A 22,615-nucleotide genomic window follows, 5' to 3' on the forward strand; every position below is an offset into this window, starting at 1 on the left:
TAATAGCAACACTAAGCGTTATGTGCGAATATATGTATGTGTATATGTGTATTTTATGGATTGATTTCTCCATTTCCATTGATTTAGTTATATTCATTATCTACGCGTTTCATTTAAACATTTATTTAAATCATCCTTGATAGTGATGATATAGATAATGATACAGTACCCAACAGGTACCTTACCGTCCACAGCGCAACTATTAAAGAATTTTGAATTATTAGTCTTTAACGTGTTTTGGTTCTATTTTCATTTTTATACGACTCACGATCTGTTCTGAAAATACCCTGAACTGGTAAAAGTCTCTGCCTTTGGTTAGATTGGCTAGGTGTCAGTGGGCAGAGCCCTGTCATACAAAGCGGGATTTTATCTTATCCAGGTGTGTTACAAGTGTAGATTGGTAAGCTTCAAACATAACCTGCTACGGAGCAGGTTATGTTCCAGTTTTGAGTACAACAGACATGAACTCATCACTGAAAAATCAATTTTGCATCATTTTTCACTTCCTACCTCTGCCAGGTGTGTTCTGTTGTGTAGCTCTCTTTAAATTTCTTGATGATAGAAAAATGATGATAAAAAAATAAATAAATAAATTTCTTGATGATAGTGCTCCCTTTAGTTCTGCACACTTGGAAATGTGATAACTTTGCAAATCCTTCTGCACTGTGAGCATCAAAAACTCTTTTTCTCAAGTCTAAACTGAGTTTGGACTTGTTTTTTGTTTAATTTGTTTTGGGCATGATACTTTCTTAGTGACAGCTCAAACCCATGCTGAAGTTTTTATGCTGTGTTTAAATTGGAAGATAACCCTCACTTTCAACTTGATTTTCAAGCTTTGACCATTACAATGTTAAAGCTGGTCATTGCACTGCAGTGGTTTGTGCTATGCCTCAATAAAAAGATTAATTTTTCAGGGGGCCAATAATATTGAGCCTGATCATTTTTTTTTTTTGTCCTGAAATTATTCTGTTATTGTGTGCAAATAGAAATATCTCATGCTTTCTAAAGAAAACTAGTATGTTTAGAAATGATATATATATCTGTATGGATATCTACAAAGATGACCTGGCTTTTGTTCTTAGAGCTTTCTCTGAAATATCTTTTTATTGCAAATTCAAAAATCCTTTTTGAAGGAGATTTTAACACTGTATTAAACATTTAGTAAATAACTAAAGTAGATCAGCAACTCTAAGGCATGTAGAATACGCCAAAAGAAAGGATAAGTATATATGAAGGATTTTTGTCTTGGCAACGGGGACTCAAAAATGTAAAAAAGATGGATTGTATTTTTTTTTCTCTGCCATACATCAATGATTTTCACAACTGGATTGTTTTCCTACAAGGAATTCTATTATTGAAAAAAAAAACAACTTACAGAAAATATTCTATCATTATGTTTCCATATTCAGAACCCATTTTAAATCATCATCCATATGGCAGTTTAATAACCCCCAGATATGACATATTTATAAAGACTTGGCTAACTTTATTCAAACAAATGATCTTTACTTTGAGAAAGAGCACTAATTAGGGTAGAAAAAAAACCCATTAACTTCTCATAAAAGAAAAAAAAAAAAAAAAAAAAAACCAGGAAAAGAAATTGGAACGCAATATTGAGTGAAAAATTGAACAACTAACAGACACAACAAATCCAAACGAACAAACACTGAAAAAACTGGAAAATGCTAAATTATGACTAAATAATATTTTATCTAAAAAGGCAGAATTTTTACTATAAGCAACTTTAATATGATAAATTTGAATATAGTATTGAATCAAGCAAATTCTTTGCAAATCAGTCACTTTTCTGGACAACACTGTTAATTCAATTTACATTTATTTATATGGTGTGAAATCACAAGAGTCACTTTAAGGCTTTGGAGTGTAAGGTAAATACCCTACAATAACAACAACAACGAAACAATCTCTTTGAGCAAACGGGAAGTAAAAACTCGCTTTTAACGAGAAGAAAGCTCCGGCAGAACCAGGCTCATGGACGGGCAGCCAGGAAGGCAAGACAAACAACACACTGTAGAAGAGAGCCAAAGATTAAAAATAACTAATGATTAAATGCAGAGTTGTGTATAAAAAACACAGTGAGTGAAAAATAATTAGTTCTCTATACATGAAAAGCTGGACCTTTGAGTTATGGACACACAAAACCAAATGTTCAATAGTCATATATGAAACAAAAACATACAGTTTCTGCTTGCTGGCTGTCGTCTAGGCCCACTTCTGCTCCCAGAAAAAAAACAAAGATGTAACTGCTCAGTGCAGGAGATGTTTTGTCCATGTGTCACACCTAGTAATAATTGATATGAAGTAAACACTGCTTTGTGCTCAATTCATCACTTGCAAGGCAAAACCTGTACAGGAGCTGACACCGAGTGACCAAGTGCAAGGAAGACAGAAGCAGCAACGGTGTATGGTGAGAAGAGCAGCTCTGTGTGGGCCACCTACTCACTCTCTCTGCTGATCCAGACTGCCAAATCTATGGGTCCAGTGTCAGAACTCTTATCTTGATTCAGGGGATGAGGACAGCTGTTTTCACTAAAAGGATGACCCTGGATTGGGCTGTACAGTTTTATACCCCAACAAGTATTATTATGACTCTCTTCTCTCGGAAGTGACGTGGCAGTCCTGCTGGCTCCCTATGAGTCTTCTCTCAGTTCACATCCGACTTTGTCTCGTGTCCTTTCCCTGGAAGAGAAGAGACAAGAGAAAACACCCTCCCTGCCTTGATTAATATTATCCTACTGATTCTATTTATTATCTAAGTTCAGGACATTCTGTTCAGACTCCCTTGACCCAGAAAATCTCATTCTGACTGTTAACTAGTTATATGTAAGCATGTTTGCACAGTTACGTCAGTCACAATAATTCAAATCAGTTATAGCGCTGAATGAAGCTTACGACCCTCAAAACTCTCTTTAGTGCCAACTCTTTAATGAGCACATCGCAATGTGTATATAAAAAAAAAAAATCATAAGTAGTAGAGAAGTGCTATATAAGAGCCCAGGGCTCGCAAAATCGCTAGCCCGACGTCCTGGGGCTAGCGATTTTTCCAGTCGGGCTACCAAAATCCATCTCAGCCCTGCCCGTCGGGCTATCATAGGAAGAAAAAATGTGTCAATGATTTTGCATTTTCTTTCGCAAATGTAGCTGAGTAATTATGTTATTGGCATCGATGAGCCACTGTCATTATGTGACATATTGAAATCGCGTTTGAATTTGTGCTTGTTTTTTGCTTTCACTTTCACTTTGCGATCGCGCGAACTGTGTGTAGAGAGTGGCAGCACTGATTGGTGAGTGACGATTAATTGCGCACCAATTCCTCTGACGTCGTCTTATCACTCATTAGCTTACTATTCAAACGTGACAAGTGAAATCTCCCACAGCAAGCTTAAACACGTGAGAGGTTGATTGGGCAGAGAATCGCTGACCGTTATGTAAGTACGTGTGTAAAAGCAGCAGGATTTACGCTGGAATTTTAGTTCTGCTGAGCCAAATAAGACAGGTCAGGGTGAAGAAGGCACAGCCAAATAAAAGCCTACCACAAAATGGAAAAGTTATGACAAATCAGACTATGAGGCAAAAAGAAAGCTCAGCTTTTTTGGTTTCATGGACAAAAGAATTTATGTGGCTGGAATATGACGAGCTAAATAACATCATGTTCTGCCGGGTGTGTCGTGAGTTTCATTTCATTTGAGTCGACAAGCGCCTTTGTAACTGGGACCAGTAATTTGAAGAAAGACCCCATCAGAACCCATGAGAAATGCAAGAAATGCATTATTGCCCAGTCTGCAATATCTTTCCCAGAACAAACAGCAATTGCAAAAAATAAACCAAGCAGAAGCAGAAGTCCTGAAAAATCTTTCAAAAGCATACTATGCATACTATGTTGCAAAGAGTGAACCACCATTGGCCAAATTTCTCACCAAGAGAAACACAGTTGTGCTAAAGTTTGAACATTTGAGAAAGACAGGAGAAAAAAAAAAAAAAAAAAAAAAAAAAAAAACCCCACACAAAACAAAACCGTATTCAGAAACCTTCCAAATAAATTAATCACAAACATCAGATGTCTTGTTCCATTTAGGCATTTATAAAAGCAATGACACATTTCTTGTTCAGTTTATTCACCTTTTAAAGAGGTAGCTTGAAAACTCAAAGTAGGGACAAAAAGGTTTAAGTACATTTCTCAAATAAAGATGATTCTATCACCATCTGGAGTTTGGAATATTACCCAAATAAAACGACAGTGGTACAACATTACATCTAGGCCAATAAAACAGATGACAAATGTTAAGCCAGAATGAGAGGAACAATTCATGCATTTGTCTGTTATTTAGCCTCTTGTACATTGATTATACAATGGTACAAGCATTAGACTTCAGCACCACATCATCTTGCCATTTTGTTATGACCCTAAATGAGTGATGCCATAAACTTAGCAGTAAAGTGTTTACTAGAAAGCCATTTCTCATAATCTGCAAACATAGCAATTGACATTTGGTGGCTTTCAGACAGAATGTTGGTTTAAGGGATTTCAGCATTTGCTTCATTTTTCCAAACCAGAATTTACAGCCATCTTTTTTTTTTCTTCAAAACACCACATGGGAAACTTGCATTTCTTAATCATTGAGCTCAGTTGCAAGACAACCTCAGAATCATCCAACTCAAAATGTACACTTGCTGTACTCCAGTGTAAAATGTGTGTTCAATATTACCCATTGATGCTGCTGCTTAGATTAACTGACATTAAAAGGCAAACATTTTGATAGATCTGGTTTTAAACCTTCAAATGAGGGATTAGAGAGAAAAAAAAACCCTCCTCTTGAAATCTAAAGCCCCTGTGAGGTTGAGGTATGCAGACAGAACTCCACATACTGACATGAGATTTGCCGAAACTGGTTGATGTAGCCAAGATAGCTGTTGCATCCCCAAGTCATCCAAAACCGCCTGTCAGAATCACTGTCAACACAAAGCACAAGTATAACTATTATTATTCTTATTCAATCTGCACACTGAAGGTAACTGAACTATTACCAGCAGCATGTTTCAGGCCTTCAGTCAGGTTCTGGTAAATGGTTTTTACTTAAACCTGTGCCAAAGTCCTGACTTTCTCTCCCAATACTAAGATTCTCCAGCAGAGATGAGCCAGTCTCTGTCAGAGCAGTACAAGATTGGGTTCACACCATTTCTCCACACTCTACATCCTTCATGTACATCACACATACCTACAGTCAGTCAGCATGAGCTCCTTGCAGCATAATGTGTAGTTATTCACTAATCAGTGCATACAGGGCAAAAACTTTAATACTAGTAAAAGTTGTCAGTGAGACCCACCTTCAGTCTGTAGATATCAGTACCACAGATCCTCTGCCTGCAACACCACCGCCATTATCTCATCTATTCACAACAGCCTTTATGCTCAGCGTCAGGCCAGTGTCAGTCTCAGTGTAATAACTTTAGATTTCCCACACACCACCCACCAAGAAACTGATTTGAATTGTCCAAGAATTTCCAGCCTGTGTGTCTGGCTGGATGTTCTCCTCCCACAAATGACTGATCAGTGCATCCCCATCTGAAACTCATGCCACTTTGGATGGAGTAAAATCTGAGTAAGCAGCAACATCTAGCTGCTGTAATGATGTCAGGCTGTGGCATCAGTTGGTCCCTGTTAACTACACTAGTTAAGAGTCTGAAGCAAATCTAGTTTAACATCAGTCTGAAATTACACCAGGAATGACAAAGATGTCAAAATGACAAGACTGCTAAATAGTTCAATGCAGAACACTTCTATAAACTGAATTCATAAATTTACCTTTATGCCTAAATGCAAGCAGTGTGTAGTTCTATTCCATTGCCAACACTGGGCCATCATGTTTGTTCAATACTGGGTGCCAGCATGTCTGCAAGAGAAAACATGAATGCATCATCAGGATAGTCTTCCAAGATAAAAATGTGAATGCCTACACATTGTCAAGACATTTTTAATTTGTCTGCATCTTCAGACTCAAGACAAAAATCATACATCATTATCTGAGAAGGGATCCATTTTAAAGTGAAAACGCAAAGGAAAAACAATGCAATGGCACAGACCATATTTACATCAAGCCCTATTTTCTAAACTGAAGTCAGGGAGCACACAAACGTGCCAATTTATTCTTATGTTGTCGCAGCTACTTCTGCTAGCAGACTTAAAATAAGTGATGCCAAGTACTGCCATAAACACTAGCTTGAGACCAACCACATACTTATGTTAGAATCATTATGCCCCTATCGTGGACTAAACCAATCGGAGATAGTCAGGGGCGGGACCTCTGATTGGCTGTGGTCCAGTTGAAAGTGCAGTTGGAAGAGGGAGGTGAGTAGCTTGAATAAAGCGATATCAGGGCTCGCAAAATCGCTAGCCTGACGTCCCGGGGCTAGCGATTTTTCCAGTCGGGCTACCAAAATCTATCTCAGCCCTGCCCGTTGGGCTATCATAGGAAGGAAAAATATGTGTCAATGATTTTGCATTTTCTTTCGCAAATGTAGCTGAGTAATTATGTTATTGGCATCGATGAGCCACTGTCAATATGTGACATATCGAAATCGCGTTTGAATTTGCGCTTTTTGCGATCCGTTCACTTTGCGATCGCGCGAAGTGTGTATGGAGAGCGGCAGCACTGATTGGTGAGTGACGATTAATTGCGCACCACTTCCTCTGACGTCGTCTTATCACTCATTAGCTTACTATTCAAACATGACAAGTGAAATCTCCCACTGCAAGTTTAAACACGTGAGAGGTTGATTGGGCAGAGAATCGCTGACCGTTATGTAAGTACCTGTGTAAAAGCAGCAGGATTTACGCTGGAATTTTAGTTCTGCTGAGCCAAATAAGACAGGTCAGGGTGAAGAAGGCACAGCCAAATAAAAGCCTACCACAAAACGGAAAAGTTATGACAAATCAGACTATGAGGCAAAAAGAAAGCTCAGCTTTTTTGGTTTCATGGACAAAAGAATTTATGTGGCTGGAATATGACGAGCTAAATAACATCATGTTCTGCCGGGTGTGTCGTGAGTTTCATTTCATTTGAGTCGACAAGCGCCTTTGTAACTGGGACCAGTAATTTGAAGAAAGACCCCATCAGAACCCATGAGAAATGCAAGAAATGCATTATACTGCACCCAGTCTGCAACACCCAGTCTGCAATATCTTTCCCAGAACAAACAGCAATTGCAAAAAACATACTAAAAATAAACCAAGCAGAAGCAGAAGTCCTGAAAAATCTTTCAAAAGCGTACTATGTTGCAAAGAGTGAACCACCATTGGCCAAATTTAGCAGTTTTTGCAAACTTCAAAAAGCAAATGGCCTCGATCTTGGTTCCCCTTACCTCTTACCCTTGACTTCAGTGGAAATTTCAGATTCAGGATCTGACACAGACTGATTCATGTTCTACACAGTTCTTGCAAGTTCATAGAAATTTCTGTTCAATTAGAAACAAGTATTTGAGTTGATGATTGTAATTTTTATACAGTTGTTGTGATTTGTATTTAACAATTTTCTGATTAATTTTGTTTCTGTTACAATATTATACTTTAATGTATAATATTGTAAAGGAAACAAAACATTAAAAAATAGCTCTCTTTTTTATTCGGGCTACTTAGATTTATTTTGGGCTACCAAAAGCCGAAGAGTGCCTGCCCGAAGGGCTACCAGAGATTTTGAAATTTTGCGAGCCCTGGATATCGATTCATTAAATCCTGAATTGACTTTTAAATATAACTGTGTTTTGCCAGAAACGCCAGATTCTCAGATTAAAGCTCACAAAACTATTTCAACAACCACCAAACAGCAAATGAGAGCAGGTACACTGATTCCACACAAAGACGTAAACACAGAGCGGACCCGACACATCAGAATCATCTTTGTCTTTCTCGGCTTTCTCACCCGATGGCCCGTACACGGACACGCTGTCGGAGCTCACCGATTCTGATGCGTCGGGTCCGCTCTGTGTGTCTTTTTGCGCTGATTCTGAGCTGCAGGTTTCGTCTCTCTCCAACCAAAATTCGCTGAGCCAGCAGCAAAAGAAGCAGCAAACTACGCTTCACATTTGATCAATGTCGTCATGAATTCCCTCTGACTTTTGCTGTTTTGCTTCCACCACGATTTTAAAAAAATAAATAAAAATTACACTTCATGCACAGCTCTCTCGCGCTCTCTGTACTTCAACAACAGTTTCCCATCTCAAATCTGTTTTCTGCATTATTCATTCGCTTATTACCCACCAGTCTACCATCGTTTACAGCGCTGTCGGCCGCTGGCTTTTTTTTTTTTTTTTTTTTTTTTTTTTAACTTAATGACCTCGGACAAGAAAGACTAATTTCGGCTGTTCAATACTGACGACATTTAAACTTTTTAAAACTATGCAAAATTGCAGAATATTTTTAAGGTTATCTGCTATAAAAAGCCAGGCCAGGAAAATCTCCTTCATGTCTTTGAGTTTTTATTCTCAGTTACTTTCACACAAAGGCATCTGCTGTGATGTTCACAATTCTGATGAAGTCTCACATGTATCAGTACTGTTAAATGATCAGAATTATAGTATTTCTGACTGTCTGAGGCTAAATTGAATCGAATCAGGACTTTGAGAACCGGAATCGAATGGATAGAAATCAGTGATGATACCCAGCCCTAGTGAGCAGCCTAGGCCCGACAGAAGTGGATGTAGCTGTGGGTAATAAGAAAAGACGAAGAGAACTATTGATAGCGTTTTTGTTAAGTTAAGGACTGATCCGTCTGAAATTCATAGCCAGTGCTCTGCAGGGCTCGCAAAATTTCAAAATCTCTGGTAGCCCTTCGGGCAGGCACTCTTCAGTTTTTGGTAGCCCAAAATAAATTTAAGTAGCCCGAATAAAAAAAGAGCAATTTTTTAATGTTCTGTTTCCTTTACAATATTATACATTAAAGTATAATATTGTAATGGAATAATATAATATTATAATATCATACATTATACATTAAAGTATAATATTGTAACGGAAACAAATTTATCAGAAAATTGCTAAAATACAAATCACAACAACTGTATAAAAATTACAATCATCACCTCAAATATTTGTTTGTAATTGAACAGAAATTTCTATGAACTTGCAAGAACTGTGTAGAACATGAATCAGTCTGTGTCAGATCCTGAATCTGAAATTTCCACTGAAGTCAAGGGTAAGAGGTAAGGGGAACCAAGATCGAGGCCATTTGCTTTTTGAAGTTTGCAAAAACTGCTAAATTTGGCCAATGGTGGTTCACTCTTTGCAACATAGTACGCTTTTGAAAGATTTTTCAGGACTTCTGCTTCTGCTTGGTTTATTTTTTGCAATTGCTGTTTGTTCTGGGAAAGATATTGCAGACTGGGCAATAATGCATTTCTTGCATTTCTCATGGGTTCTGATAGGGTCTTTCTTCAAATTACTGGTCCCAGTTACAAAGGCGCTTGTCGACTCAAATGAAATGAAACTCACGACACACCCGGCAGAACATTATGTTATTTAGCTCGTCATATTCCAGCCACATAAATTCTTTTGTCCATGAAACCAATAAAGCTGAGCTTTCTTTTTGCCTCATAGTCTGATTTGTCATAACTTTTCCGTTTTGTGGTAGGCTTTTATTTGGCTGTGCCTTCTTCACCCTGACCTGTCTTATTTGGCTCAGCAGAACTAAAATTCCAGCATAAATCCTGCTGCTTTTACACACGTACTTACATAACGGTCAGCGATTCTCTGAGCAATCAACCTCTCACGTGTTTAAGCTTGCTGTGGGAGATTTCACTTGTCACGTTTGAATAGTAAGCTAATGAGTGATAAGACGACGTCAGAGGAATTGGTGCGCAATTAATCGTCACTCACCAATCAGTGCTGCCGCTCTCTACACACAGTTCGCGCGATCGCAAAGTGAAAGTGAAAGCAAAAAACAAGCACAAATTCAAACGCGATTTCAATATGTCACATAATGACAGTGGCTCATCGATGCCAATAACATAATTACTCAGCTACATTTACGAAAGAAAATGCAAAATCATTGACACATTTTTTCTTCCTATGATAGCCCGACGGGCAGGGCTGAGATGGATTTTGGTAGCCCGACTGGAAAAAATCGCTAGCCCCGGGACGTCGGGCTAGCGATTTTGCGAGCCCTGCTCTGACACAGTGCCATCAATCTTTGAATGCTGAAAAAGCAGCAGTGTATCCAGAAAACACATTATATCCTGCGATAAATGCACTGCCCAAGTGTCCCCTCTCCCCACTGCCTTTCAGCAGCAGGCAGCAGCAAACAGGTCGTCAGAGAAGGCCAAGATGATGATTATGTTTAACATTTTCTACAATATTGACAAAGCACCTTAAGCACAAGATTGTTAGTTAATAATTTAGAAATGAATATTGTCTGTATGGACTGCAATTCCCCCCCCCCAAAAAAGTGCACATGGAAAACTGCAGTGTTAAGCGATGCGGTTGAAAAATTTGAGTGCACCTAACTTTTGTGAAAAGTTATTCTAGAGCCCTGGGCAAAGGAGAAAAGATTATTTTGTTGTCTTGAATAGACCTTCCCCCGAACATTTTTTTAATTAACTGGCTTTTATATAGCCGTTTAATAGCCAATAAAGCACTTTCTAATTGATAATTTAGTTTTTTGGAACTGTTTTTATTCCCAAAAGTAGAGTTCTCAAAGTTGAGCCTTAACCGCAAGACTAAATCTAAAAGACTTACCAAATAAAGTCACTGCCTGTGGTGTCCGTTTCGTAGTAACAACATGGCGGTGCCGCAGAAGTGTCCACTGCAGCCTGTCTATCTGAACCCACTGGGAAAAAGAAGCGCAAAACCAGTTAAAAACGTACAGCATGAGAAGTACAGAGAGTGGTAACAGCAGACATCCGTCATTGTTTAGCACTCTGTACTTCATCTCTTCGTATGTTGTAACGTTGCTCCTCGCACAGGAGTAGCCCACAGACTGGTTGTTGCATATATTTTTTTGATGCTGTCTCCCATCAAGAGCAACCACAAGTAAACGCGGACTACCACTGCACTACAACCGCTCTGCGCAGTCATAAAACGTTCGAGTCGTGTTTTAACACCAATTTCTCTTAAAGTAGAAAATCGCTAGTTTAGAGCATTGAGTCATTTCTCTAAATGCAGTATTCCCGCATGTCGCATGGATAAATTACACTCTCTTTAGTCTTTTTCCTTGTCAACGCACTGCACGGGCCTTTACTGATCAGACGTACTCACCATACAGAAATTCATTCCTTCTGTACCACATCTTCCTGCCGACTGAGAGGCCGACCATGTGTCTCGTGTTAATTTATTAAGCGCGGATACCGCTGTGCATTGTGGGACAGGAAGCTCTTCCATCTTTTTTTTTTTTTTAACCTTTATTGAAAGAATTATCATATACAAGACAAGTCAAGGAAACAGACCAGTATTGAAACGATTTATATTATAATGATGGTGAAGCAAGTCATTTTAACTTTAAAGGGAGAAAATAAAAGTATCTAGGGTATAATAATAAGGAACATAGGCCTTTTGACACAGGCAGGAATATTCAGAATAGCAAGTACTTTGTGATTTTACAGTATAGTACAGCAGTTTTTTATTCATATTAGAAATAAGCTTAAGTGACTTAAAATAATGACAAGAGTAATTCAAGAAGACGGTAAACAGAGGAGAGGTATTTTTCCACTGTAAGAGCCAAAGTCAATGTTTATGTTTTATTTATTTGTTATGGTGGTACAGGTGTATAGCTTTACCTGCATCTCAGGTGATTGCATGGGGGTGTGGTCACAGTCTATTTACCTGATCTCGGTGCTCGCAGCAGGGGTGTTGGGTGAGTGGTTTGTGGGCAAACTTTTCTGTTGACCGTCATTTTTTTGGCACATCAGTTAAATCATGCGCTATTTGTAATTTGATTCAAAGCGCAAAAGTTTGTTTTGTTTTGTTCTTAAAATAAATACGCAAAGTACAAGTATGACTCATTATGGATTATTGGAGGTGCGTCACAGGGACACAATCAACTCAGCCGGCCGCGGCTTTATTTATGGATGAAAGTCGCAACATCCACTTACATGAATGAATAAAATACTTACATAACACTATTGCAAAATTGAAAACATCTGAGATTTCAGAATCTAGATTGTCCATAAAGTAAAGAACATCCTTAGATGTGAAAGAAGGTATATTGGAAATTCTGAGTGAAACCCAACAGTGTATTTCAAATCAAAAAGCATTAACATATTGACATTTGAAAATTAGATGCTCTAATGTTTCTGGATCGGAAGAACAGAAAACCCAAGAGTCAGACTCAAAATTAAACTTTTTATACAGGAATTCTCCAACTGGATAAATGGCAGCTATGATTCTGAAGTGTGGTTCTTTCATTCAATCGTGGCTCAAGAGTTGGCAGTTCGTCTTGTGATTGGAAGGTTGCCGGTTCGAGCCCCAGCTCGGACAGTCTCGGTCGTTGTGTCATGGGCAAGACACTTCACCTAACGCCTATTAGTGATGGCCAGAGGGGCCGATGGCGCGATAGGGCAGCCTCGCTTCTGTCAGTCTGCCCCAGGGCAGCTGTGGCTACAACTGTAGCTTGCCTCCACCAGTGTGTAAATGTGAGAAAGAATGAATAGTGGAATTGTAAAAGCGCTTTGAGGGTCTCGAAAAGCGCTATATAAATGCAATCCGTTATTTTAGGCGCAAGTGGGTATTTTAGGTAAAAAGAAAATGACTTTTTTTCCAACATGTTGTCAAGGTCATGTCTGACATTGACATTATAGTTACAGAATACTATTTGCTTAAAGGTATTAGAGATTAACTTATTATTAAATTGTTTGTCCTTTATCGAGGTATTACCTATCGCCAGTGAAGGTAAACATGTTCTTATTAGTGAATACTTTAAAGTATTTGCGATAAGATTTAACAAAGGTATGGGTATCGCTTTACAAACCTTATTATAATTATTAAATGAAACATCTATTTTATATTTATCAACAAATTCTTCGTAACACAGCAAGTTTCCGTTTTTATCAAGAAAATCAAAGATAAAACATACACCCCTATCATACCAGTCTGATTTAAATAAGGACTTCTTATTGATGACTATAACCCTATTATTCCACGTCACAGAATTGTGAGGTGAACAATTGTGGGTGAAAATTAGTTTCCCAAAATCCAAAGCTTGCTTATAGAAACTAGACAACTTAAGAGGAATCTTAGATATTTCAAAATCGCATTTGAGCAAAAAATCTAACCCCCCGACCTTATTAAAGAGTTTGTTTGGGATATGGTACCACATGGACTGAGGAAAGGAAATGCAGTCTTTTAACCATCTGAGTCTGAACGCAGCAATAATGGATTCAAAGTCTAAAGCTTTTAAGCCCCCGTTTTCATAGTCTTTAACTAATTGTGATTTGCGTATGTAATGCGTATATAATTTTATTTTTCCAGATAAAGCTGAATATAATAGAATTGGACAGTTTAATCATTTTTGGAGATGTACAAATTGAATACCAGGGGTATAGAATGCCTTTATTGTCACTATACTGTTGTACAATGAGATACAGATATGGTATATGAGTCTTGAAAGTCCTTCTGCTTTACACAGTAAGATACGACCTAATATGGATAAATCACGTGTTAGCCAATGATTAAATTTTTTTAAAAACTGCATTTAATCTAGGAGTTATGTTATTAATCTCTCGATCATTAATATTTTTACTGATTATTAAACCAAGGTATTTTACCTCCTCTTTTACTGGAATATTGTTAATAATATTTTGATTACAGCTGTGCACAGCTAAGATTTCACATTTTTTAAGATTTAGTGTTAAGCCAGATGCTTTTGAGAATGAAAGGATTTTATTAATTGCAATAGAGACCATATTTATATACTTTAGAAATAAGGCAGTATCGTCAGCAAATTGACTAATTTTAAATTCTTTATCAAGAATAATTATGCCTTCCAGATCTGAAGAGAGTTTGATATCAATGGCAAGCATTTCTGCTGCAACAATAACCAATAACAGGCTAACAGGGCATCCCTGTCAAATGCCACGATTAATTTTAAAACTATTAGAAAACCCTTGCATGAGTGCAATACTACTTGTTATATCTCTGTACAACATTTTCACTACACTAACAAATCTGGGACCAAAACCCATAGCCTCCAAAGCTTTAAATAAAAAAATTATGCTCCAAAGAATCAAAAGCTTTAAAGAAATCAAGAAATAAAATAAGGCTATCATGAGGAATTAAATAATTGTAATCCAACATATCTAATACTAAACGGGTATGATGATGAATATGACGTCCTTTTATAAAGGCTGACTGTGTCTCATCTATTATTTGAGTTATTCCTGTTTTTAATCTGTTGGCATAGACATGAGCTAACAATTTATAATCACAGCAAAGAAGTGTGATTGGTCTCCAATTATCTAAAAGGATAGAGTCCTTGTTTGATTTAGGAAGTAAAGAAATTATTCCTTGTTTCATAGTTGGAGATAGCATCTGATTATTTATACATTCATTAAATACCTGGGATGGAATGGTGCTGTGCCTAACTGGAGGGCAGGCTAACTGTGAATATGAGGAGCAGCCTGCCCTAGGCCGCAGTAACAAACAACGGCAACAGAACCTGAAAAGACAGCGCCACCTGCTGGTCAGGCTCAAACCAATGTGGATCATAAAGATCCAGATTGGTCTGAGCTTGAAGGAGGAAGGGGAAGGAGAAGAAGAACAGCCTTGTGCAGCTCGAGCAACAGGCATGGCTTCTCCGGAATTAATAGCCGAAGAAGCAGAGAAAATGGTGGAGATGGTGCGTAAGCGGTTCGACGAAGAAGAATTTTGGGAAAAATTTAAGAAACAAAACGCAAAAGCTAAAGGGAGAGGAATCCCGTGTCCAGATGTGAGGAAGAAGGTGCACCTTAAGCTGCGGTTACCTGGAGTAAGGGGTGTTGACTCCTGGGATGGATGGATACAGGGCACCCTGGAAGAGGATACAGACGAATGCAGTGTGGCTCAGAGTGCAGGACGGAATGAAGATGACTTGGGAGGATGGCATGCGTTTGGATCTCGGAGAGAGCGAGAGGAGATGGAAGAGCAATGGCTTCAAAGTGGAGGAGAGCCTGGAGATCACCTGATGTGTAGAAGTCGTCAAATGAAAGAGGTAGAAAAAGCCCAGAAAGGGGCCAAACGACACCCCAGTTCTGCATTAGAAATGCCCCTAGTGGTTGCAGGAGTGGGTGAGAGAAGATATAAAACATAGGGGGTAGGGAATGTCACATCCCTGGTGCAGATGCTGCCACCCATCGTTGATGGAGGGGCAGGCTGGCTGAGACAACTTGATAAAGTGACATCAGGCACACAGCTCACCTTGGGGGATTTCCGAGCCATAGCTGGCCGGTGCATTACAGTTACTGCACTGGAAGAAATCCAAATACTGGCGACTGTCACTACCAGACCGGACTCCACACCCTTTTTTAGAGTGCAGGAGCAGATTGGGAACGCCGTGCGTCAAAAACACCCCACCCCAAATGCGTCTGCCATTATTAAGTGTCACAATCAGCGGGGCTGACTGTGTGTAGAGTGAAAGGTGGACCCAAATGCAGATGAAACAAAACGTGAAACGTGACTTGAATTGAGGTTGAGGTTTATTGAGGTTGGCAAAAATAACTGCAAACAAAAGGCAAGGCAAGACTAACAATAAACTAAACTGGGTGAGCTAAATAAAATAAAAACCTACAACAGGAACAAGGACCTGACATGAGAAAACTTGACACGAACTCTTGGCCTGGAAACAAAGCAGACAATCTGACAATGACACACTGAAAACAGAGGACTTAAATACACAGGAGGTGATTAGGGGAAGTGGGAACACAAGGGGGAACAGCTGACTGACATGAGCCTAATGACAGGACAGGTGAAACTAAATACAATAAACAAAGAGCACACAACTCCTTCAAAATAAAACAGGAAACACTGAAACTAGACATGACAACACAAGCTTAACAGACCTAACACGTGATGAATGATACAAGAACCCAAACACCGAAACCAAGGAAACAATAAACAATGACTGCCTTTAACCTCAACTAAAGGCTAAATAGGAATGACACATGAACTAATCACAAATCTAAAATGAGACAAATACAAAATTTACTCAGAGCGCTGAGTCAGGGACCCAGCCTGTAACAGGTAGAGTGGAAGCCTGAGCAAAATCCCAGAGACTATGTTGAGAAGGTGAAAGAGAAGTGGATGCAGAACACAGGACACAATCATTCTGCACGTGGTCTTAATCAGGTACAGTTTAGAAAGGCTGTGCTAGAAGGGGTACCAGAAAAGGTAAGAGAAAAAAATCTTGGATGACCCTGACTTAGAAGGGGCAGATGCACATCGCTGGCTGGGGCAATCTACAACACACCAGGGCCTGTGTTGCTTGCTGAGGCCATCTACAACAGAAAAGAGCCTGTGCTGCTGTCTGAGGCCATCTACAAAACACCAGGCCATTTGCTGCTGGCAGAGGATATCTAAAAGACACCAGGGCCTGTTCTGCTGGTTGAGGCCATCTAGAACTCAAGAGGGCCTGTGCTGCTGTCTCAGGCCATCTGCAACAGACCAGGGCCTGTGCTGCTGGCTGAGGCTATCTACAACACACCAGGGCCTGTGCTGCTGGCTGGGGCCATCTACAACACAACAGGCCTTGGACTGCTTGCTGAGGCCATCTACAAGACACCAGGGCCTGTGCTACTGGCTGAGGCCATGTACAACACACCAGGGCATGTGCTGCTGGCTGAGGCCATCTACAACACACCAGGCCCTTTGCTGCTGGCTGAGGCCGTCTACAACACACCAGGGCCTGTGCTGCTTGCTGAGGACATCTACAACAGAAAAGGGATTGTGCTGCTGGGCTTCTGTGTCTCCTTCTGTGTCTCATTCCCTCGTTATTCCCCAGTGTATTTAAGCCCTGCGTTTCTCTGTCAGTGTTGCGTCGTCCCTTAGAGCTGTGTGATTTTTCTCCCCTGTGTCTCCTTGTGCTTTAGTTTTCCCAGTTTAGTTTTGTATTGTTATTTGTGTCCTACCACGCCAGGAATAAAGCTGTGATTTTTGTGTTCAACCCTCGTGTCTGAGAGCCTGCATTTTGGGTCCAACTCCTGCCTGCCACACAGCGATACTTGACAGAACGACGCGACCAGACATGGACCCAGTGGCACTCAACCCATCAGAAGATCTGTGCCAGGACATTATTTACTCTGTGGAGAAACTCCTTCAACTCTGGCTTGAACATGAGGGGAGGGAGTTTCATTGCGCTGTGGAAACAAAGCTGCAGTCTTTAATTTCCGCTCTTCCTTGGCTACTAGGTGTGCCCCACCTGCTTGGACAGGATTTAATCCTAAATGAGCTCCACATTCATCCCCCAGCTGCTACTGCTCACCTGCCCGACTGGCCGGACGTGGAGCTGCCCGGCCCATCGGAGCTGTCATCAAAAGGGAAGCAGCTATCACGCCGCCGACGCCCATCACCACAGCCGGACTCCGAGACTTCTGAGTTGCTGGCTGTGGTGAGTGAAAGAGACAATAATCAAGAGTTTCCTGACTTAGAGACAGTTTATTCCGAGACCGTGTTTTTTTTTTTGTTTGTTTGTTTGTTTTTTTTCCCTGTCCCATTTGGTTCTTTAGCCGTCAGAATTGTTGTTTGAAGACCAACAAGGATACCAAATGGATGTATTTTGCCAAATGGATCATCATGGCATTGCCGTATTGGTCCATTTGATCAAACTTTGTTGTTATTATTTACTTTATTTTCAGTTGTTACAGATGGGACAGACATGACTGGGGGATAGGAAAGGGAGAAAGAAAGAGAGGAAGGAAAAGAAAAAACAGAAGGGAAAAGGGACAGTGAGAAAGGGCACTTACAAAGACAAAGAGAAAAGAAAAAAAATCTGGATCACCTGTTGAGAGAAAAAGAAGAGAAAACAAGCAAAAAAACCCCAAAAAACAAAGCAACATACTAAACACAACACCATCACGTTAATCTAGCTAAGTGTGAACAGCAGTAAATACTAAATATTGAATGTTGTTGTGCAGCACGCAGGACAGACAGCGCACAATGTGCTTTGAAGTAGCAGCTAAGAAAGGTGTAGTTTATGTCTACGAACAGTGAACACCCGTGTGCACACCTGTGTGGATCAGCGCGCTTGTATACAAAAGGTTTCCCCATGTAACGGTCTGCTAGAGGGTGTGGAGGGCCATAGCCCCATCCCCCAGGGCATGAAGCAGGCATGGAGGAGATCCAGGCTCCAGACATCCAGAGGCCCCAGAGTGCGAGAGCCCAAGGAGTACCACCGGAGGGGCATCCGTGCCACCCTCCTGGGAAGGGCTGAGGAGATCCCCAGACGAGGGGTCACCCAGTAGCCACGGAGCGGAAGCCAGAGGGGGCTGCACCGGCGTGCCCGCCGGCTATGCCGGCAGCCGGCTGTGACAGAGTGAACCGAGTTGCAGGCCCCGAGGCCGGAGGCCCGAGAGCCCCCTTTGCCCCGGAAGAGGCCTGACCGAGCGACAGGCACCAGGCCCCGCCAAGTAGCCACCGGGAGTGAGCTGGTGCATACCTGAGCACCCAGCCCCGGACACCAAGAACCACCAATGCACCAACCCCTGAGGGTATCAGTTACCGGCAGGGAGTGTGGTGAGGGGAGATAGGCCTCCACACTGTGGAGGGCCTGGGAGTTCCCAGGGAGGTGGAGTCTAAGACCCGACCTGACATATAGACAAAGACAAACAGGCACACACAGACACAAACATGCTTTCCCACCCTCATGCACACATATACAAACATTCAGCACTCACCCAACGTAGGGATAGACATACATGGACATGTACACACAATCATACTCCCCAAACATACTCTATACCCCGGGTCCAGGTACCCTCGCCCCCAGAGGGGGAAACGGCACCCAGACCTGGCTCTCCAGAACCCCCAGCGGATGAGGCAGGCGGCGGCGTGGGAGCTGCAGAGTGCTGGATGGGCTCACCTGAGCTTCCAGCAGGAGATTATGAAGGGCCAGAGGGTATTGGGACCCCTGGCTGAATGTGTAGCTGTCCAGGGCACTGCACTGCTACAGGGCACGGCACGGCACTGCTACAGGGCACGGCACGGCACTGCTACAGGGCACGGCACTGCACTGCTACAGGGCACGGCACGGCACTGCTACAGGGCACGGCACTGCACTGCTACAGGGCACTGCACTGCACTGCACTGCACTTCTACAGGGCACGGCACGGCTCTGCTACAGGGCACTGCACTGCACTGCTACAGGGCACCGCACTGCACTGCACTGCTACAGGGCACCGCACTGCACTGCACTGCTACAGGGCACCGCACTGCCACAGGGCACCGCACTGCCACAGGGCACGGCACCGCACTGCCACAGGGCACGGCACCGCACTGCCACAGGGCACGGCACCGCACTGCCACAGGGCACGGCACCGCACTGCCACAGGGCACGGCACCGCACTGCCACAGGGCACGGCACCGCACTGCCACAGGGCACGGCACGGCACCGCACTGCCACAGGGCACGGCACTGCACTGCCCTGCCCTGCCACAGGGCACTGCCCTGCACTGCCCTGCCCTGCCACAGGGCACTGCCCTGCCCTGCCCTGCCCTGCCACAGGGCCCTGCCCTGCCCTGCCCTGCCCTGCCACAGGGCCCTGCCCTGCCACAGGGCACTGCCCTGCCCTGCCCTGCCACAGGGCCCTGCCCTGCCCTGCCACAGGGCACTGCCCTGCACTGCCACAGGGCACTGCCCTGCACTGCCACAGGGCACTGCCCTGCACTGCCACAGGGCACTGCCCTGCACTGCCACAGGGCACTGCACTGCACTGCCACAGGGCACTGCACTGCACTGCCACAGGGCACTGCACTGCACTGCCACAGGGCACTGCACTGCACTGCCACAGGGCACTGCACTGCACTGCCACAGGGCACTGCACTGCACTGCCACAGGGCACTGCACTGCACTGCCACAGGGCACTGCACTGCACTGCCACAGGGCACTGCACTGCACTGCCACAGGGCACTGCACTGCACTGCCACAGGGCACTGCACTGCACTGCCACAGGGCACTGCACTGCACTGCCACAGGGCACTGCACTGCACTGCCACAGGGCACTGCACTGCACTGCCACAGGGCACTGCACTGCACTGCCACAGGGCACTGCACTGCACTGCCACAGGGCACTGCACTGCACTGCCACAGGGCACTGCACTGCACTGCCACAGGGCACTGCACTGCACTGCCACAGGGCACTGCACTGCACTGCTACAGGGCACTGCACTGCACTGCTACAGGGCACTGCACTGCACTGCACTGCTACAGGGCACTGCACTGCACTGCACTGCTACAGGGCACTGCAGTGCTACAGGACACTTCACTGCTACAGGGCACTGCACTGCACTGCCACAGGGCACTGCACTACTACAGGGCACTGCACTGCACTGCCACAGGGCACTGCACTACTACAGGGCACGCACTGCACTGCCACAGGGCACTGCACTGCTACAGGGCACGCACTGCTACAGGGCACTGCTACAGGGGACGGCACTGCTACAGGGAACCGCACTGCCCTGCCACAGGGCACTTCACTGCTACAGGGCACTGCACTGCACTGCCACAGGGCACTGCTACTGCACTGCACTGCCACAGGGCACTGCTACTGCACTGCACTGCCACAGGGCACTGCTACTGCACTGCACTGCCACAGGGCACTGCTACTGCACTGCACTGCCACAGGGCACTGCACTGCACTGCACTGCTACAGGGCACGGCACGGCACTGCTACAGGGCACGGCACTGCTACAGGGCATGGCACTGCTACAGGTAAATGCACTGCCCTGCCACAGGGCACTGCACTGCTACAGGGCACTGCAGTGCACTGCTACAGGGCACTGCACCACTACAGGGCAGGGCACTGCTACAGGGCACGGAACTGCCCTGACACAGGGAACGGCACTGCTACAGGGCACTGCACTGCACTGCTACAGGGCACTGCACTGCACTGCCACAGGGCACTGCACTGCTATAGGGCACGCACTGCACTGCTACAGGGCACTGCACTGCTACAGGGGACGGCACTGCTTCAGGGAACCGCACTGCCCTGCCACAGGGCACTTCACTGCTACATGGCACGGCACGGCACTGTACTGCTACAGGGCACGGCACTGCACTGCTACAGGGCACGGCACTGCACTGCAACCGGGCACTGCACTGCTACAGGGCACTGCACTGCACTGCACTGCTACAGGGTACTGCACTGCACTGCTACAAGGCACGGCACTGGACTGCCCTGCCCTGCTACAGGGCACGCACTGCCCTGCCCTGCTACAGGGCACGCACTGCCCTGCCCTGCTACAGGGCACGCACTGCCCTGCCCTGCTACAGGGCACGCACTGCCCTGCCACAGGCCATTGCCCTGCAACAGGGCACTGCACTGCCCTGCAACAGGGCACTTCACTGCTACAGGGCACTGCACTGCTACAGGCGACGGCACTGCACTGCTACAGGGCACTGCACTGCACTGCTACAGGGGACTGCACTGCACTGCTACACGGCACTGCGCTAATAATCCAGGTGCAAACGGAGCTGCTGATGACAGAGCTAATGGCTCAGCTACAAGTAGCGGGGCCGAAGGCTGAGGTACGGGCTGCAAAAGAGGTTGTGAAAATGGTTGTCGTGAAAGTGGAGCTGGTAGCTGAGTAGATTATAGAGCTAAGGGCGACTGAGTGGCAGAATGAGCTGAAGGCGACTGAGCTGCTACGAGGAACTGAATAGGCAAGTGAGCGATGGACTGAACAGGTAAGTGAGCTATGGACAGAATAGGCAAATGAGCGATGGACTGAACAGGTAATTGAGCTATGGATTGCATAAATGGCCGAACTAAAGGTTTAGCTGAACACTGATTAGCAGACTGGGCTAATGGCAATATAGGAGGCTGAATAGCAGGCTGAGTTAATGGCTGAAGTGATAGCTGAGGTGAAAATGGAGCTAGTGCTGGAGTAGATGACTGAGCTGCGGGAAACACTAGAGACTGAGCTTCAGGCTGGGCAGCTAACTGAGCTTCAGGCTGGGCAGCTAACTAAAAAAAAACACGGTCTCGGAATAAACTGTCTCTAAGTCAGGAAACTCTTGATTATTGTCTCTTTCACTCACCACAGCCGGCAACTCAGAAGTCTCGGGGTCCGGCTGTGGTGATGGGCGTCGGCGGCGTGATCGTTCAGCTGCTTCCCTTTTGATGACAGCTCCGATGGGCCGGGCAGCTCCACGTCCGGCCAGTCGGGCAGGTGAGCAGTAGCAGCTGGGGGATGAATGTGGAGCTCATTTAGGATTAAATCCTGTTCAAGCAGGTGGGGCACACCTAGTAGCCAAGGAAGAGCGGAAATTAAAGACTGCAGCTTTGTTTCCACAGGGCAATGAAACTCCCTCTCCTCATGTTCAAGCCAGAGTTGAAGGAGTTTCTCCACAGAGTAAATAATGTCCTGGCACAGATCTTCTGATGGGTTGAGTGCCACTGGGTCCATGTCTGGTCGCGTCGTTCTG

General features: G+C 43.9%; 1 long non-coding RNA gene across 1 annotated transcript; it reads right to left on the reverse strand.

The window, feature by feature from the left end:
• Window positions 1–4,081: 4,081 nt before the first annotated feature.
• On the reverse strand, window positions 4,082–11,387 carry LOC100697818 (uncharacterized). Its single transcript, XR_134882.3, has 4 exons — window positions 11,267–11,387; window positions 10,748–10,838; window positions 5,825–5,912; window positions 4,082–4,971 (listed from the first exon to the last, which is right to left on the reverse strand). It is a non-coding gene; the product is annotated as an uncharacterized LOC100697818 (long non-coding RNA).
• Between the last annotated feature and the right edge of the window lie 11,228 nt (window positions 11,388–22,615).

This window comes from Oreochromis niloticus, linkage group LG2 (genome assembly GCF_001858045.2).
Source record: "Oreochromis niloticus isolate F11D_XX linkage group LG2, O_niloticus_UMD_NMBU, whole genome shotgun sequence".
In the NCBI taxonomy this organism is placed as follows: Eukaryota; Metazoa; Chordata; class Actinopteri; order Cichliformes; family Cichlidae; genus Oreochromis; species Oreochromis niloticus.